This window comes from Schistocerca americana, chromosome 2 (assembly GCF_021461395.2).
Source record: "Schistocerca americana isolate TAMUIC-IGC-003095 chromosome 2, iqSchAmer2.1, whole genome shotgun sequence".
Lineage (NCBI taxonomy): Eukaryota > Metazoa > Arthropoda > Insecta > Orthoptera > Acrididae > Schistocerca > Schistocerca americana.
This window is the reverse complement of record NC_060120.1, coordinates 645,370,141-645,386,810: the sequence shown is the minus strand read 5'-3', so window position 1 is coordinate 645,386,810 and position 16,670 is coordinate 645,370,141. Positions and strand designations below refer to the sequence as shown.

General features: G+C 42.7%; 1 protein-coding gene across 1 annotated transcript in view; it reads right to left on the bottom strand.

Moving 5' to 3' along the window:
* Positions 1-16,670, bottom strand: part of LOC124594269 (toll-like receptor 2 type-2) — a 108,922-nt gene that overhangs the window by 71,317 nt on the left and 20,935 nt on the right. The gene's annotated exons all lie outside the window — the stretch shown is intronic.

Below are 16,670 nucleotides of genomic sequence, written 5' to 3'. Positions count from 1 at the left end.
AACATTGTCATAATCCTACCGGAGCAAGCATGAGTTAATAAATGTAATAACTATAAACTAACGAATCTCACATCTCACGTTTGTAAATTGCCAAGTAAAAATATACAGGGTGGTCCATTGATCGTGACCGGGCCAAATATCTCATGAAATAAGCGTCAAACGAAAAAACTACAAAGAACGAAACTTGTCTAGCTTGAAGGGGGAAACCAGATGGCGCTATGGTTGGCCCGCTAGATGGCGCTGCCATAGGTCAAACGGATATCAACTGCGTTTTTTTAAATAGGGTTCCCCATTTTTATTGCATATTCGTGTAGTACGTAAAGAAATATGAATGTTTTAGTTGGACCACTTTTTTCGCTTTGTGATGGATGGCGCTGTAATAGTCACAAACATATGGCTCACAATTTTAGACGAACAGTTGGTAACAGGTAGGTTTTTTAAATTAAAATACAGAACGTAGGTACGTTTGAACATTTTATTTCGGTTGTTCCAATGTGACACATGTACCTTTGTGAACTTATCATTTCTGAGAACGCATGCTGTTACAGAGTGATTACCTGTAAATACCACATTAATGCAATAAATGCTCAAAATGACGTCCGTCAACCTCAATGCATTTGGCAATACGTGTAACGACATTCCTCTCAACAGCGAGTAGTTCGCCTTCCGTAATGTTCGCACATGCATTGACAATGCGCTGACGCATGTTGTCGGGCGTTGTCGGTGGATCACGATAGCAAATATCCTTCAACCTTACCCACAGAAAGAATCCAGGGACGTCAGATCCTGTGAACGTGCGGGCCATGGTACGGTGCTTCGACGACCAATCCACCTGCCATGAAATATGCTATTCAATACCGCTTCAACCGCACGCGAGCAATGTGCCGGACATCCATCATGTTGGAAGTTCATCGCCATTCTGTCATGCAGTGAAACATCTTGTAGTAACATCGGTAGAACATTACGTAGGAAATCAGCATACATTGCACCATTTAGATTGCCATCGATAAAATAGGGGCCAATTATCCTTCCTCCCATAATGCCGCACCATACGTTAACCCGCCAAGGTCGTTGATGTTCCACTTGTTGCAGCCATCGTGGATTTTCCGTTGCCCAATAGTGCATATTAGGCCGGTTTACGTTACCGCTGTTGGTGAATGACGCTTCGTCGCTAAATACAACGCGTCCAAAAAATCTGTCATCGTGCCGTAATTTCTCTTGAGCCCAGTGGCAGAACTGTACACGACGTTTAAAGTCGTCGCCATGCAATTCCTGGTGCATAGAAATATGGTACGGGTGCAATCAATGTTAATGTAGCATTCTCAAGACCGAGGTTTTTGAGATTCCCGATTCTCGCGCAATTTGTCTGCTACTGATGTGCGGATTAGCCGCGACAGCCGCTAAAACACCTACGTGGTCATCATCATTTGTTGCGGGTCGTGGTTGACATTTCACATGTGGCTGAACAGTTCCTGTTTCCTTAAATAACGTAACTATCCGGCGAACGGCCCGGACACTTGGATGATTTCGTCCAGGATACCGAGCAGCATATATAGCACACGCCCGTTGGGCATTTTGATCACAATAGCCATACATCAACACGATATTGACCTTTTCCGCAATTGGTAAATGGTCTATTTTAACACGGGTAATGTATCACGAAGCAAATACCGTTCGCGCGGGGGAATGTTACGTGATACCAAGTACTTACACGTTTGTGACTCTTACAGCGCCATCTATCACAAAGCGAAAAAAGTGGCCCAACTAAAACACTCATGGGCCGGGCACTGTCTATGGACCACCCTGCATATACGAGGTTTGTCTGATAATTCTGGTAAAAGATTAGATAAAGAACGCTCACTTTGCAAAAACGGTTTTTTTTCTCTTCACATAATCCCGCCAAGCTAAATATTTTAGCCAAGAGAGATTTCAAAATTTTCGTGTAGTACTTTCTTTCCATCTCGACCAGATAATTTATTACAAGTCATATAATTTCTTCATTTGATGAAAACCTCCAAACAGTGGGAACCTATGAGACCCAAAATGGAGTTACCTTCCCTCCCCCCCAAGCAAACCGTTTTCGTTCTCTGCGGTGCACCTTCACCCACTATTTTAGCTGCAACGTAATAGCATATGAAAAATTTCACCTACTTTTAAGTAACAATAGCAAAAAAATTTCTAACTACGTTACAAATAGCCGATTTCCGTTGAAACCCTTCTCCATTTTTGGTTTTTGCTCCGTCTCTAACGTCCCCGTCGTCAACGGCACGTTAATTACTAATTATCCTTTACTTCGGTCAGTTTTTCTCTGGACTGCTTTGAATAATAACGTATTATCACTGTAAGATACTATAACTGTCTTCTACCAAATGTTTGGCGCCTGTAAGACTTGGGACTGCTGTTCAGTAACTAGAACGTCGTGTTTCTCAGTCTATACGAGTAGAAAGCATTTCGTTAGCTCAGTGATGTTACGTTAGTGCCACTAAGGCAAGAACAAAGATCAGGGTCTAACTTCCCGTCGACGTCATTAGAGACGGTGACAAGCGCGGACTTTTTCAAAGGTGGGGAAGGAGAATCGTGCGTGCACTTTTAAAGGCCGAATGCCATTCCAGTGCGTTATCCACTGCATTGCGCCGCTTGGTCTGTTAAGTCAGGAAGTGCTGCAGCTATTCCATTGTTGCATACCATATGAGTAGCTAACAATTCGTTCTGAACGTTGTTTTAGTTCCGTATTTATTTACTTTTTATGTATAGATTTATTTAACCTGGCAACATTATGGTTCTCAGATCCTCTCTTACATCAAACCAGGCGTTCTACATACAAGGTCTATCCGGAACGCAGATTATGTTTCCGTATTGAAAAACAACATAATGCTGGGAAAAGTGCTGTTATATTCATTTGAAGTACTACTTTTCAAGAGACTCTGCACAAATTTAGGCGCTTATCATGGAGGCGAATAAGTTTTAAAATACCACTGTCATGTTGTTGTGCCGTCTGAGACTTCAGCCAGTTAGTCCCACATCGTCGTCAAAGCGCTGCGTTGCGAGCCGGGTCTTCATCGTTGGAAACAGATCGTAGTCACTGGCTGCAAGATCCTGAGTGTACGGCGGATGACGCAACTTCTCCCACACTAAACCATTGAGTACTTCTTAAATCCTTTTTGCCGTCTTTGGTCGAGCGTTGTCGTGCAAGAACAAAATTTTTGAGCTCGACTTTCCTCTGCGCTTATTCTGAACTGCTATTCCTAAGTAATCCAGAGTCTGCGAATACTTCGCAGAGTTTATTGTTATGGCACGCTCAAGAAAATCGACAAGGAGCACACCCTTCCTGGCTCAAACAACAGTCGCCGTGAGCATTCTTTCAGACAACGTTTGCGAGCATTCTCTTGTTCTTTTTTTGGGGGGGGGGGGGGGGGGGAGGGGGGGGAGGGGGGGGGGGAGAGGGGAGGAACTGCGTAGCCCCACTCCATAGACTGCAATTTAGTCTCGCAGTTCACATGGTTCACATAGGTCTCGTCTCCAGTTACGATTCGATCAAATAATTATTGACCACCTTTTTCGTAAGAGTCCAGAAATACTAAAGACCAGCCATTCGCTGGTTCTTGTGGTTTTCTGTTAAGATTTTTGGTACCCATGTTGCACAAAATTTGTGGCAGCCTCGCCTCTGAGCAACGATGTGATCCAACAAATTCCGTGAAATTTGCAGAAGACTAGACGAGAGCTCTGGGGTTGTGAACAGGCTAATTTCTTGACTTTCGCGACCAGTTCATCAACCACAATGCTTAGCCGCTCACCCCGCTCTAAACCTTAGTTCGGCCACTTTTAAACCTAATGCACCACTGGCGCACAACACCTTCAGTGATTAAGTTGTTTCCGTTCACTTCACACAGTTGCCGATAAATTTCAATCGGTTTGTGGTTTCTTGCCAACAGAAGCCTGATTACTGACATCGATTTAGAACTCCCGGGATTTTCAATTGCGGCATTTAAAACTTTTATTGCGAAATAGCGTGAAACGATACGGGCCTCACACTCTAATTTTTCCTGTTCCTCATGTGATTGCCTTGCCTTGTTATTTGAAGTTTTTAACTATTACTGTGCGCGGCTTGATGCCGACTGAACGGACAAGCACTCACTCAACAATGTGGCCACGCTAGCCCCGCCCATTCTTTTTGCAGCGGGTGAAAACCTTATCTACTTTCTGGATAGCCCTCGCATTTTATTTGGCATATGCTACGTTAAGCATGTTATATTATATTTACAAATTAATATTACATATAAATATAATATTACGTATAAAATACACACATGTTTCTAGTTACGAGTGCTAGCAGCAATGACCCTTAGAGAAAGAGATGAAGGAAGGAGGGAAAGATGAACATGGCCATACCCAGTTAAAGAACATAAGGGGGAAGAAAGTGGCGTGATTCACAGAGAAAGGAAAAGAGAAAGAAGCCTAACTGGGAGAAGATAAGAGCACTGCTTTTACTACATTACACTTTTATGTTAGCCAAAAGAGGCTTACTGTTCGACAGAAAGCTTACTCAAACACGTATTTGCACTTCTATTATTGTCTGCCCAAGTTTTAAAGTATCGTGAATAATACATCTATCTGCTGTAAACTGTATTAACCTAAAAGCCTTTCGATTTGGGTACACTGATTTACAACAAAAATAAGTATCTCGCTTTAGGAGAGGTCTTATTTTTATTTGTTTTAGGTCAATTGTAGATGACTCCACAACTTAGAGAAATCTGGGATATGAACAGTGGAAATTAAAACGGGGAAAACATTGACAATCAATCTCGAAAACAACCTATATCAGGAGCAAATGTATGAGAATCGTTGCAAGAAATTACCGTCGTTGGAGGGAAGATGGAGTAGCTGATGGAAAACCATCTCTAAAAAACAATGATTTGAACGAAATGGTAAGGCTCCTTCAAGGCCCTCTGATCCTGCAACACGGCAGCAACGAAACGAAGAGATGTTCAAAAAACAGGTGCGTCCACGTTGAGCTCCGCATAACAAAAGAAAGAAGTGGGCGGTGAACTCTAATTTGATAAAAGCACCTTAGTCTCTTGAGAGTCTTACTTTTTCCTTGATTAAGAGTACCCACCCCAGTTGCACCGTGGTTCAGAGGCCACGTGAAGTTTTTGGTCGCTTTATAGCTACCTCGGCAACTCAATCCAGAGACGGTAGGTACGCTTGGTCATAACTCCAATGCGAGCCAAGTACAGCACTGTGACGTTCAAACCATCTTCGGCTTTTAGTTATCAATGATTATCATCTCTATCTGCTAATATACTTCAAAAATTACAAGCACACGTGCACGTTGCTGAAAGTTTTTCCACAGCATTATTGAAGATGCAGTGGAAAAGTAGAGACGACTCTCTGAGCAAAACCTGTTTCTAATACTTTGGCCGAAAAGAAGTTTACTCAAACTTGCGACAAACATTGGTGTTTCAGACAATGATAACATGAATTCAAATAACGCACACATGTGTGGTCTTTGGGGCAATCAGAGAATGATAAGTGAAGGAACTTTCAGTACAGCAATGTAAAATTTTCGGTGCTTGATACTATATAATGGAAGGCATGGAGCAATAGACGTATGGATAATAAACTAGTTGATTTGCTGTAAGGCTGGAGGTATTTGTTGGCACCTTAGCTGTTTAGTGCAGCCTGATCCATATCTAGTGTCGTAAGACTAGATGTTTTCATAGATCGAATCAGCTCTGAAGCGCCAAAGAAACTGGTAAAGGCATGCGTATTCAAATACAGAGATATATAAACAGGCATAATACGGCGCAGCGGTCGGCAATGCCTGTATAAGACAGGTGTCTGGCGCAGTTGTTAGATCGGTTACTGCTGCTAAAATGGCGGGTTATCAAGATTTTAGTTAGTTCAAGATTTAAGTTAGTTTGAAGTGAAGTAATCGGCGCACAAGCGATGGGACACAGCATCTCTTGGAAGGTAGCGATGAAGTGGGGATTTTCCCGTACGACTATTTCACGAGCGTGAATATCAGAAATCCAGTAAAACATCAAATCTCCGACATCCCTGCAGCCGGGAAAAGATCCTGCAAGGGTGGGACCAACGACGACTGAAGAGAATCGTTCAGCGTGGCAGAAGTGCAACCCTTCCGCGAACTTCTGCAGATTTCAGTGCTGGGCCCTCGCCAAGTGTCAGCGTGTGAACCATTCAACGAAACATCATCGATATGGGCTTGCGGAGCCGAAGGCCCACTCGTGTACCCTTCATGACTGCACGACACAAAGCTTTACGCCTCGTTTGGGTCCGTCGACACCGACATCGGACTGTTGATGTCTGGTCACATGTTGCCTGGTCGGACGATTCCCGTTTCAAATAGTATCGAGCGTATGGACGTGTGCGGGTACGGAGACAATCTCATGAATCCGTGGACTCTGCATGTCAGTAGGTGACTGTTCAAACTGCCGGAGGCTCTGTAATGGTGTGCGGTGTGTGCAGTTGGAGTGATAAGGGACCCCTGATACGTCTAGGTACGACTCTGACAGGTGACACGTACGTAAGCATCCTGTCTGATCACCTGCATCCATTCGCGTCTGCCTCGTGATGACTGGGTGTTGTGTGCTGTCCTTAGGTTAGTTAGGTTTAAGAAGTTCTAAGTTAAGGAGACTGATGACTTCAGATGTTAAGTCCCATAGTGCTTAGAGCCATTTGAACCATTTTTGGGGGCCAACTGCGGGAAATGCTATCCGAAAAGATAAGGACGAAAAGCTGTCATACGGCCGGAAATGCGCTCAAAAGCAGGTGCAACAACTTGCAGGTGGAGATAAACAATCTTGGGCAGTGTATGTTTGAAATCACACCTGTGAAGACATCATGCAGGTGGGAGTGCTCTGCCCGTACCAGTGTAAAAATCTCCACATTTAAGAAGGCAACGAGCGCTGGAGCAGCATCATGCTGTAGCCACGTAACTCTCCGTACCACCAAAGGTACGGCTTCCAGCAGGAGAGGCAGGGTCACTCACAGGGTGTGCGTATATGCTTTGCGCGTGAGTTGCTGCGGCGATAATGACTTGTCTCATGAGGCAGTCGCCAATATTCGCCGCTCAAACATTGAAGCTGAACAGGTGCTGATGGTCCGCTGTTGCCATATCGTGAGTTTCTCCATAGCCCGCAGGCGGATAGTGTGAAGGATTTTTTTTTTTAATACATTTATTATAACAGCCTCAGCTGCGATTCAAAAATGGTTCAAATGGGTCTGAGCACTATGGGACTTAACATCTGAGGTCATCTGTCCGCCGGCCGGTGTGGCCGAGCGGTTCTAGGCGCTTCAGTCTGGAACCGCGCGACCGCTCCGGTCGCAGGTTCGAATCCTGCCTCGGGCATGGATGTGTGTGATGTCCTTAGGTTAGTTAGGTTTAAGTAGTTCTAAGTTCTAGGGGACACGACCACAGATGTTAAGTCCCATTGTGCTCAGAGCCATTTGAACCATTTTTGTCATCTGTCCCCTACAACTTAGAACTACTTAAACCTAACTAACCTAAGGACATCACACACATCCATGCCCGTGGCAGGATTCGAACCTGCGATAGTAGCGGTCGCGCGGTTCCAGACTGTAGCGCCTAAAACCGCTCGGCCACTTCGGCCGGCAGCTGCAATTAGCCTTACATTATAAGAAGTTTCGATCGCGTAATAATCAACTCCAGATCTAAACATAAAATTAAAAAAAGCCTTGAAAATTGACTATTTAAGTAGATAAAGCAGATTTAAAATATTTTGAATTTTAAATCCTTAAATTGTAACTAAATAAGTAGACAGCGTAGGCTGGTAGTATTTATCTTTTTAAAAGTTGCCTCCAGTTAATCAGAGCTATGAAAAGCCACATTTCTTTAAAAAGAACACAGCCATCAGCTATAAAATAAAAGGAAAGTCACTATAGTACACTTGTGACAACACTCAAAAGTATCCCGCATTTTATTAATCTCACTCTGCGTCATATAGATAACGTTAAAAGTGGAACATCTAGTGCAAAAATCTATATGTCTATAGACTGGAGAGTGAGGGTATCAGATAAAATAGCTCAAGAGTTTTGAACAGTCGGGTTAAGAATAGGCTTTTGCTCAAGTGAAATATTGATTTTAAGCTAAGTTCTCAATTTAGTGCATCAGATGTGTATAATATTAAATGCAACGACTGTCACAAGCAGCTACAGGATGATTCAGCTGCCCCTACCGATGTCGTTTTATGCTACCTGCAATTCTAAACTTGTGTTCAAATTTGAACAACACACGGAAATTTTGCAAGGTTGCATTTATTTTGTCACAAAAAAGTGTAAACGTGTGCTAGTAACGTAGAAACAATGTAAAGAATACAGAACGTAAACAACTGTAACATGCATAACGGAAGACAAAAATGTTCTTTGTTTTTTTTCTCAACTTAATGGATTTGCACACATTCCGACAGCTGATTAATGTGCTCAGTATGGGCTTTGACAATCTCTGGTATCAATAGAGGCCTGACAACCGTAGGCCACGCTGTGAATGATGTCACCAATCTCATGTTCAGGCAATAACACCCATTCTTCCCGCACAGCTGCTCACAACTTTTGCAGAGTAGTTGATCTGCAGGGACATAGTGCAACCCCTCTCGCAAGTGCTCCTCAGATGTCCTCTATGGGATTCAAATGTGGAGAGCGAGCAGGTCACATCATGCGGGCAATATCTTCCATATCCAAGAAACCGTCAACCACCCGTACTCTCTGACGTCGAACATTATCGTCCAGTAATACCAAGTCTGGGACTACAGCAACTCGCAGTAACCGCACATGAGGTCCCAAGTTCTCGCCACGATGCTTGACAGCAATTAAACCTTGCCGATTCGCCAGTACAATTTCATGACGACGTGCTCGAGTGACCAACATAATCTGTACCCACACCATTAGCGATCTTCCTGGATGTCGGTCTCTTTACATAATGTTTGGGTCCAGAAATCATGTTCCACGTTCCCTCCAGATGCGAATTCGTCGAGAACCACTCCCCAGACCAAGTCGGGACTCATCTGTGAGGAGAACATTGGCCAATTGCTCGACCGTCCAGGTGGAATGTGAACGACTCAACTTCAGACGATCCCTCCTGTGAAGACCCCTCAGAGATACACATACAGAAGGTCACCAACAACAAAGGCCACTCTGCCGAAGCCTTCTCTACACCGTTTACCTCGATACAACACGTGTAGTGGATGGTGTGGGCTCAGAGGCCAGTAGCCGTGCAGTGCTAAGAGAGTACTGTCCTGCCTTTACAGCCAAAAAACGGTCCTCTTTTTCTGTGTAACTCGTGGTCGGCTCTGCCCAGGTCTTCGGAATACAGTTTCGGTGTGTATAAACTGTCACCGCATCTGCGAAACAACAGAGCGATTCACATTAAGCCATCGGGCCACATAAATTTGCGACTGTTCTGCTTCCATTCTTCCCATGGCCATTCATCGCAGAGAGCCTGGTAGGCGTCTTCTCTGTGCCATACTGCATCGTCTGTGACTGGGTACACAGGCAACTGTGGATGTGGGACTACATGGCAAACACCACCCTGTTTGACAGGTTCCCTGTAGTCATCGTTGGTGCAGTTGTCCTATGACCGGAATGCACTCTTCCGTGCAGAAAGCGATCGTAGAGACATCTATTGACAGTTGAATGATTATATCGTGAATTAGACACAGGAAGGGGAAATAGTTGATTGTTGCCTTAATTCTGGACACCAATATATATCTGGCGACGCCTGAAAATTCATATTCTCTCACTCGCTATGCGCTACTATTAACCCTACAGAAAAAAAGTCAACAGGACCTTTTTGTAGAAAATTTAATGTAGTTAAATTTTGTACTTGAATACTTTTTCGATGGAGGCCACGGTTTTCCAGTTATCCAAGAAAAACGTACAAAACTGACCTGCAAACGCACCTCGACCACCAAACTCATCCATCAGCAGTCACGATTTCTAGTATGTTGTACGTGGCACTCCCTCCTATCATTGTTCAAGGATTTTCGGCTACACGAACTATTCAAGATATTCGACTTTTTCGATCTCCGTTGGTGGGGCTCTTGCGCCATCAGCATAATCGGCTATTTCGTTAACATTATTAATTTGAATGTCCCCGTCAGGGTAATGAAAGGCAGATGAATTTTGTGAACGTCACAGTAAAACTAATCACGTTGACTATTCGATCCAAACGTAACCCTTACAATCAGAAGGCCTGACGAACAGAATTATATAACTGTTTCTTGTATGCTGCTAAAATTCACAAAATTGTTAGGTAAAATTTACGCAAACGTCAGGTTTACAATTCTTAAGTGCTCGACTAAGCAGGTGGCGCAATAATGCCAGTCAGTGAAGATCAAAAAACGGTCGAATATGAGAAATAATTCCTACAGTCGAAAATTTTTGTACAATGGTAGGAGGATGTGCCACGAACAGCATACTAGAAATCCTGACCGGTGGGGGATCAGCGTGTGAGTAGGGGTGCGTCTGAAGGTCAATTTTGTACATTTTTCTAGAATAACTTGAAGACTACGGCCTCCAGCGAAAACGTATCTCAGTACAGAATTCAACTACATTACATTTCCTACAATAAGTTCCTGTTCATTTTTTTTTCTCTAGGACTAACAGTGTGACCGCAGCGAGCGAGGACGTACGTGGGTTTTAAAGAAAAGATACTGAATTGCGGTTTGCATATAACGATATCGGGAGGAGCAACTGAAACACCCTGTTCAGGTCGGACTGCCAGAACATTTCAGATTCGATTTAAAGTACACACTTCTCTTCGGGGACAGCATTTGGAGATCATGTAAATGATACTAAACAGTCGGCAGGACCATCAGAGACATATCTTGAAATTTTGAGTACGGCGTCTAAAGGAAAGTTTTTTGAACGTTCGGAAAAACTTGAGATCTATGGACATTATCTCCTGAAAGGACCAGATGAAATAGTCATTCGCCAAATGTAACTTCAAGAACTTTGACGACGTACTTTGACGGCTCGGTCAGCAGCCTGCACAGCTGCTGCCTCCTCTCTCGATTGAAAACGGCGTCAAGCCGTCGGCAAACGGACCGTGCTGTCGAACGTCAACGTTGAGCGTGCCGAGTTCAACGTGCTGCTGAACGCTCAGGAACGATGTGACTTGTCCATACTGTACATGGGCCCCAAAGTGGTTCACGCGATCGCGACGCACTCCAGCGGCAGTTGTGGGATGTTTCCATTCGTAAATCACTCTGTTGACTCAACGGGCGTGCTCAAAATTCCGACGTTAGGTCTATTAAAACGCATGTTTCCTCCATTGTCCATATCCTGGTCACGTTGCTCTGTATGTAATATACACAAAAAATTCAATATCGATGTACATGTTTTAAGACAAAAGGAAAATACCATGTCCAATCACTAAGGACACAGACTTATAAATGTTCCATTACAAACAGTGAGACATAAATTTGCAATAGTTCTCCACTTAAAATAAACGTTATTTTATTTTTGCTAAATTTTGGTAAAACCCTAAGGTCATTCATTCTTACTTGCTCAGTGTTCCTACCCAGTAGCAGAATCTTTAAAAGACGTAAATTACGAAACTCAAAAGAGAAAGGAACAAAATATCTTTATGCAAGTAGCGCAAGCTGTCCTGTAGATTAAGCCAATTGAAGACACTCACTCCTCAAAAAAAGGTGAACTTATATTTATGTAACATCAAGTATGTGGTATATACTGACATTAAACTAATAATAAAGCATCAGAACCCATTAAATACGCGAATGCTAGGAAAAATATTTAAACTTCGCGAGACTCGAAGCATTATTTTACCACCCATCTGGCTGTGAATCATTGGCGCTACCCACTACGCTTAAGTGACAACAATTTATCTATGGCCAATTCTAACATGTTACCACATGCTAACTGCTTTAATCGTAGCTATGTTACTACCTGAAATTTAATTATAACAAATTTTACCAAGAACAATGGAATTTTGATGGATCCTCAGTGTGTCGCTACCTTCAAATGACGTATCTCATAACGCGCAAGTTGCAATAATTCTTTTGCCACGAATATGACGTTTCTCATTATTTTATTGCAACGAATCACACAGTTAATCAAGGGGTTTTCGAGTGATTCTCAATTTGCTGGTGCTCAGAAACGGCATATATACTTATAGGCTTGAACTGAACGCCAATATGGCGCCTCACAGCTCTGTGCTGAAGGGAGATGTGCGTGTGACGTAGGTAGCATTGTGCCATCTGATTGGTCAACGCTCAGACGCACGCTGAGAATAACTCACATGCTAGATATTGCTCTGCACGTTCGGAATGACTCCCGAACGTGCTGTTCCACGCTATGACGTCAGAAACTCGGCACGCTCAACGCTCGGATGCACGGCGGTTCGTGTGCCGACGGCTTTATCAGCCCTCAGCACCAGCAGGCGGCGAGGTAGACAGCGCGACCGGGGGAGACTGATCCCAATGTAAACATGCAGCAAACGCACACCTCAGACGCCCTCTGGTGAAAACAGAGCGCACTCAACGTTTCTGATCATTGTCTGAATTTAATCATGAATTTTTAAAAAGTGTCATATATGAATATTAAGTGAGTTATCTAAATAGCGTCTTAGTTTAAAATTAATTGCTTTACATCTTTTCTTTGTAACAATTCATTATCACACAGTATTATTTGCCTATCCTCTCTCTCTCTCCCTCCCACCTCCTCCCCCCCCCAACACCACCCCCACCCCTCGTGCCCGGCCCCTAGCTCTCGTCTATAACGCCAGCATCTGTATGACACAGAGTAAGATTAATAAAACGCTAGATTCTCCTACATGTTGTCGCAAGTCTACTACCTATAGTCCTGTTTTTATTTTGTAGCGTACAACTGTGTTCTTTTTAAAGAAATTTATATTTTACATCTCGAACATAGATTACAATTTTAAGAATCTGAAATTTCAAATGTTTTTTATCTTCGTTATCTACTTAAGGAAGTATGCTATACATTTAGATTCGGAAAATTAATTTTCGGAAATATTTTTTCCTGATCTACGGAGTTTAATATATGTTGGGTACAAATTTTATCAAGATAACAGTATTAGAAACGCATTTAGAAAATTAAACTGTTTAACTCTGCATTCACAGCCACGCTCTCCTTTTCAGATAATTGTGAAATGGTGATAGTGGTGGGGATTCTTCGTCTTTCAAAGCTGCAAAAGATAATAAACCATATAATACTGCAATAGGAAATTTAGAATGAGTTGTGCGTATCCAAACAGGAGTTGGTAGTAGATTTCGTCGCTTGTTAAAGGAGAAGGCAGGTGAATCGCTTGAGGATGGAAAAACCGCTAGGAGGGAAACATAGGATTACTCTAAAAAAAAATGGATTTCCTTCGTGTGTTTTGTGGGAGAACTGTTGCGAGGTGCCAGGGCTAGCAGTGTATTTAACACTAAATTCTAGAATCTACATATGTAAATGATGCTCTAAGCCCCCCCTATTCTAACTCCGACTTTTGCTGTTACACAAGGATTAAAAAATATACGCGAACTGACTGTAATCAACCCTGCAAGCGGAGTAGAAAAGAGTTTGGCACCTGCAATAATTTAATTTGATAAATAAGTTAAATAAAGGAAGGTTTCATTAACGTAGTGAGAAATGATGGGTTGCTCTACCGATTAACAGAATGAAAGTTCTGTCCAAAATAACAATATGGTTTATTAAGACTAAACACAAAATAATAAACAAAAACACATGAAACATTTATAATACATCAAATTGGCTCAGATTGGATACTCAAACAAACGCTGTGAAGGTGAAGTTGTCCCTAAACTAGATTGTGAGGTTTATGACGAAGTGGTACGTGGAGCCAATTCCTTGCCACTCAAATCTTAAGAGAGACACACAGCTAACCCAACATTAATTGCTGCTACTCAAGACGGAACAAAGTTAGAAAAAGACGAACAGGCGCGCTCTGCTGAGCTCTGATTATCACCTAGGAAAATCCCTATCTGCCGGTGCTGCGGACATACATTACCAAACTGTCTTCTTAACTGCCAGAACATGATCTGACGTACCGGAGGCGATAGCTGGTTGCTTCGACGTCCTCGACCGAAAGGCGAGAGCCGACTACTTAGAGCACCCGTACAGGCCGAACACACAACATTCCCGCCCCCACGACAGTGGCCGTGGTTAAACGTTCCAATCAGCAACTCGAAAACCGGCGGAAAATTCCACTCCATTGCCGGAGCACTACCATTCCACCAATGGAGATTCTTGGCACCAATTTCTGCGCTGATTTTGCTACGTCACGGAGCTATGCCCTGAGCAAGCCAATCACAGTTATTATTTTGCAGAAAGCGCGGGAATTTTCCCGCCACAACTGCCTGGGTACACAAGTCATTCCCACGCCTCGCTGGTAGCCCACCAGAAAGTGTTTTCGCTAAGATTCTGCCAAGTAACGGAACCTCTAGCCCAGCCGCTACTTCAGACCCCTCCGGGCGTGTCTTTTGACAATGTCGGCGTCTGCAAAGCAGTCACTCGACTTCCTCACACCCGTCGGCTTAACCCTTTCCAGATGAGGAGAGCCCGCCTGTCACCGGACCACTCGGGTGACGAGAGCCGCTGCGTGGTAAGTCCGCGTGTGAAGGAATAGCGACTTTTCACTGCATGCAATTAGAGACGAAAATCGTAAGATAGAAATATGAGAGGGGGCTCATGCCACCTCTCACTATTACGAAAAATTCAGACGATTTAAAGGCAGTTAAGCGTATTGAGTGGACTATTTATTTTCTTAAACTATGCTCCTCTTATGATGGCAATTAAGCCTACCGGTACATTAAGAGTTTTTGGAAATCCCGATTTGTGACTTCGTTGGAACTTTCAGAATGTGAATGACAGACTCAATAACCTAATTTCGATTAGATGCTCAAAAACTGCATTCTATATACTTAATGTGCTAAAAACAGGTGTTGATGATGCAATTTTATGTTTCACTGACGGATACACTGGCGGAACTGAAGTGCTGCAGATAGCTGGTGAGGTCCAGGTGTGTTTATTGCAAAAGCATTTTGCATGATTGATCAGAGCGGGATCACCGCAGCTGTCAGAGTTCTGCCTGCTCTAAAAATACAAAATACAAGCCAGACAGAGTAGAAGCTGGACAATTTTAAAATACAGATGAACCTGTTATACGTTGAAACATAGGAACTACATCTTAAAACTCCATTTTCCCCGTTTTACATTTTTTGCATGATTAGGAGCATTTATAAAAAAGTGTATATAATGCCATGATATTTCAGGAACTGTTGACAACATGTAGCTGCCTCAGTGAAATTAAAAATATAACACCCTTTAACTAAATTCTCATTTACAGGATTGCACGTTAGCAAGAAATAATTAATTTTGATTTTCTAAAATTCAGAATTTTGTAAATAATGGAGTTTTAAATACAAATTAATGATCTTAATCTTACAACGTTCTTAGAGCCTACAATAAAATTTTCTTTTACCATCCTTTCTATTAAAACACAGTTCTTTTCCTTTACACATGTAAAATTTCAGATCTCTGTCTTACTATGCCCGTAAAGATTTGTTAAACTAACGTTCACATTTTCCGCTACATCTCCCCTTAACTAGCTACTTAATAAAGTTTTATTTAATTTTATTTTTAGATTTGAATCTGATCATTACATGATCGAAACTATTTATCATGTGTGACTAATTGCATCTGAGGCTGTAACAATAAATATTTTGAGCTAAAAGAATTCAAATACGACATGCTGGGAGAGCAATATCGTGCATCATTCGGTGTATCGTTTGGTTTTTTGTGCAGCTTAATTATGATCACATGAGGTTCCTCGATAGCAAATCGCTCTTAGCACTATGGGACTTAACATCTGAGGTCATCAGTCCCCTAGAACTTAGAACTACTTAAACCTAACTAACCTAAGGACATCACACACATCCATGCCCGAGGTAAGATTCGAACCTGCGACCATAGCGGTCGTGCGGTGCCAGACTGAAGCGCCTAGAACCGCACGGCCACCCAGGCCGGCTCCTCGAATAGCAGTTTAATACATTTGTAGCAGTTTTTCTATGCGTACAAGAATAAACGCTATTGTGTATTTACTTGTACTGTGCACTAACACGACTTCTGTTCCAAAATGTAAAGTACAGGGCAGTGAAGACGGTGGCTGTTGTTCCAAATAAGGAACATCCAAAGCGACAGGGATTGACTTTGTAATTGCAGATATTACACAATTTATAAAGTTTTTTTGTATAGTAAACATGCACGAAATCCAGAAACAAGTTTATTATAAAAAGGAAACGAGGTATCAGATGGATGAAGATAGCTCTGTGCCTAAGAGCGCAAGTATCAGACTACAATACGAAGGCTGGGGTTCAATCCTAGTCTTATATTTTTTTTCTTCTCTATCACCTATTGGTCCTTTGACCTCAGAAAACGACTGGTGAATGTGAAATATGACAATTTCAACCACAGTACGGTGCTCACGCTAAACTTGAAATCCCTCTCCAACGGGCTGGGTAACTCAATTGCAAGGTCGGATAAGGTAACGGCATATCAAATTGAGTAGTGCTATGTCCAGTAAAGCATTAAGGTGTCAAGAAGACGTGCGCAGGATGGACGATAGGTGCAAGAACTGACAGTTGACCTTC